At 44.2% G+C, this 3,882-nt stretch overlaps 1 pseudogene; it reads left to right on the top strand.

Moving 5' to 3' along the window:
• Window positions 1-1,254: 1,254 nt before the first annotated feature.
• LOC107295074 lies at window positions 1,255-2,322 on the top strand (annotated as a pseudogene).
• Window positions 2,323-3,882: the final 1,560 nt, after the last annotated feature.

The raw sequence follows: 3,882 nt of genomic DNA, 5'->3' as shown, positions 1-3,882 counted from the left end.
AGTAAAGATAATGGCTGACTGTCCCACAAGCAGCCCAACATCCAGCCTTTTATCATTTATTTAATTGGTCTCAGAAAGGAGTTAGAGGAAGAGTTTTCAGTTCATGTGAGATAATAAGCTTTTAGGTATGAAAGCAGTTCTGCCATTGAGATTATTCCAAGAGCAATAAATCTCTGGGAGATTTAACAATATAAAATAGTTTTAAACTAAATTTTAGTAACAAGGTCCAAAAGAAATGGTTAATTCCTGGAGCAATCTTGTTCTGAAAGGGCAAAGCGGGAATACCACATTCAGTTTCATTTGAAGGATTAAATAGATGCTAGAGGGATGAATTATTAGTTTGCAAAAGTTAAAATGCACAACACACACTCCGGCATTACCTCTAGATGAAAAGGATGTTGCTCTGCTGCCATCTTGTGACTCAATATTGCACGCCAAGACTCCTACTGCTGTGTCTAAGTTCTCTTCCATAAATCCCTATCAGCAAAGCATTCTGGAATGTGGGAAAGCTCTCCGTTTTTACTGCAGATGTTTAAGGAATATTGCCGTTAGTATCCAAACATTCAAAGTGCCCTAACAACTCTGTGGGATGGGTTCGATTGAGAGTGACTGACCCAAAGTCACCCTATCAATTTTCATGACTAAGGCGGGACTAGAACTCACCGTCTCCTGATGATTGGCCCAAAGTCACCCAGTTCACTTTCATGACTAAGGCGGGACTAGAACTCACCGTCTCCTGATGATTGGCCCAAAGTCACCCAGTTCACTTTCATGACTAAGGCGGGACTAGAACTCACCGTCTCCTGGTGATTGGCCCAAAGTCACCCAGTTCACTTTCATGACTAAGATGAGACTAGAACTCACCATCTCCTGGTGATTGGCTCAAAATCACCCAGTTGACTTTCATGACTAAGGCGGGACTAGCACTCACCATCTCCTGATGATTGGCCCAAAGTCACCCAGTTGACTTTCATGACTAAGGCAGGACTAGAACTCACCGTCTCCTGGTGATTGGCCCAAAGTCACCCAGTTGACTTTCATGCCTCAGATGGGACTAGAACTCACCATCTGCTGGTTTCTAGCCTGGTGATATAAAACAAAATATAAAATCTTATTTTATAACAGGATCCTGGGGTAGTTCCATAGCTTTAAAAGTTGGTCAAACAGCCACAGCTCCATTTTGCGCCAACTTTGTGAAGTAATATTTCCATCCTCTACCATTTCCTATTTCCTTCCAACAGATTCTTTTCTACCAAAATGGCTGCCAACTCCACGTCTCCAGAAAGCCTTTACGAAGATTACGAGGACTATCCTGATTTGGAGGAGAATGCAAGCCTCCGCAACTCAATGCACATACTCTCCATGGTGATCTACAGCATAGCCTTCTTGTTAGGGGTGACTGGAAACAGCCTGGTCATTTTTATCACTGGCTTCCATATGAAGAAGACCGTGAATGCTGTCTGGTTCCTCAACTTGGCCATTGCTGATTTGGTCTTTACTTCCTTCCTCCCGTTGAGCGTGGCCTACATAGGGGACCCGAAGGTGACCGGGAAACCCTTCCACGACACATTTGAGTAGTCGTGCCACCGGAAGGAGTTGTACAAGCGGTCGCAGAAGGAGGAGTGGTAGTAGTCGTACCTGGCGACACAGAGACATTACACGGGGCAGACCCGGGTCTTGGTAGCCTGTGGAGTTGACCGAAGAGACCACCGGGACCCGTAAACCTATCGCGCCTTGGCCCTCAGTTCCCCTTATTTTGTCTTCCGGGATCTTAAAGGCTCTCCTGGGGAAGAGAACATCACTCACTGCTACAACAACTTTGCCTTATCAGACAGTTTCCAGTCAGACGAGGTTGTTAAGCTGGGAGAGTATCGTGCTCAAGCCTTGGTGATGACCCGTTTTGTGGCTGGATTCTTAGTGCCGTTCGTCATCATTCTTTTTTGCTACGGCATTATCACAGTCAGGCTGAAGGGGACTCGGCTCACCCGCTCAACCAGGCCCTTCAAGATCATGGTGGCCGTGGTTGTGACCTTCTTCCTCTGCTGGTTCCCTTATCATGTCTTTTCCTTCTTGGAGATGTCCGCTGCCAGGGTAACACCTGGACTACAGACTTTTCTGATGGTGGGAATACCCTTCGCTTCAAGCTTGGCTTATCTCAACAGCTGCCTGAACCCTTTCCTGTATGTCTTTGTGGGACAGGACTTCAGGGAGAAGCTACGGACGTCTATTTTGGCTGCTCTGGAGAGTGCTTTCAGTGAGACCACAGGGCAGACCTTAACCAAGAGCAAATCCAGTGTGGAGGTAGAGTGTCACACCCTTTAAAGAAGAACTGGGGGAGACTCCAAGCTTGTAGGGTCTCTCCATCTCCCTGGTTGATTTCGGGGATCCACTAATCAAAGATAACTTATAATAATAATAATAATAAAGTTGGAAGGGACCTTGGAGGTCATCTAGTCCAACCCCCTGCTCAGGCAGGTAACCCTATACCATTTCGGACAAGTGGCTATCCAGTCTCTTCTTAAAAACTTCCAGTGTTGGAGCATTCACCACTTCTGGAGGCAGGTTGTTCCACTGGTTAATTGTTCTAACTGTCAGGAAGTTTCTCCTTAGTTCTAGGTTGCTTCTCTCCTTGCTTAGTTTCCATCCGTTGCTTCTTGTCCTGCCTTCAGGTGCCTTGGAAAATAGCTTGACTCCCTCTTCTTTGTGGCAGCCCCTGAGATATTGGAACACTGCTATCATGTCCCCCCTTGTCCTTCTCTTCATTAAACTAGACATACCCAATTCCAGCAACCGTTCCTTATATGTTTTAGCCTCCAGTCCCCTAATCATCTTTGTTGCACTTCTCTGTACTCTTTCTAGAGTCTCAACATCTTTTTTACATCGTGGTGACCAAAACTGGATGCAGTATGATCATGGTTTTGGATTGTGGCGTGTTTGTAAAATGAAGGGATTGAAACATCCTGTTCTGATTCTTGGAAGGCAGTTTTCTCTAATAGGAGTTCCAGTTCTAGATATATACTGATAACATTAGTCATTCAGACCTACAGGATGTATACATACAACACTATACCATGTAGCTACAAACAGCCGTGTCTAAGTATAAGATAGATTTGTGTTAACTGATTGATTGATAAATTGATTGATTACGTACCATCAAGTTGGTGTCATCTCCTAGCTACCACACAGATAGATCTTTTTTGTGATGATCTGTTCTGGTCCTTCAGGTCTTCCAACAGTGCACCCACCACCACTGAGTCCATCTTCCTCACTGTGGGTCATCTTCTGCTCTTTCTTTCCACATTGCTCAGCATCATGGACTTCTCAAAGGAGTTAGCTTTTTGCATGATTATTGTAAAATGCAATAATTTCAGCCTGGCTATTTATGTCTTGAATGAGAACTCTGGGTTGATTTGTTCTGAGGATCCTTTTTTTGTTGTTTTCTTGGCTATCCATGATATTCTCAATCATCTTCTCCAACACCAAAGTTCAAAAGATAGTTCTCTTCTTCCCATCCTCTTTCTTCAAATGCCATTGTTCACTTCCATAGAGTGTCACAGGGAAAACACTGCCAGCATCATTTTGACCTTTGTATTGATATACACATCATGGCATCTGAATATCTTTTGCAAAGATTTCCTTGCTAATGTCATGGTTCCAAAAGATGAAACTCTTCAAAGAACTTTGAGGCATTGTTTACCTTAAAGAATCTTTAATCGAGCAGCATAGCTTCGGCATGTACACAGTGGAAGCCAAAATCTGACTTCCCCTCCCTTCAACACATAGATCAAAGCACAATTCCCTCCTACAACTAACGGTCATAAATCACATTCTCCAATTAGTTTGAAATGCTGGCTTTCCGCCCAGTTCGTATTCCGCCATGCT

The sequence above is a fragment of the Protobothrops mucrosquamatus genome, unplaced genomic scaffold (assembly GCF_001527695.2).
Source record: "Protobothrops mucrosquamatus isolate PMUCROS unplaced genomic scaffold, P.Mucros_1.0 scaffold2209, whole genome shotgun sequence".
Lineage (NCBI taxonomy): Eukaryota > Metazoa > Chordata > Lepidosauria > Squamata > Viperidae > Protobothrops > Protobothrops mucrosquamatus.
The sequence above is the reverse complement of the archived record's forward strand: the minus strand, read 5'-3'. Positions and strand labels throughout refer to the sequence as shown.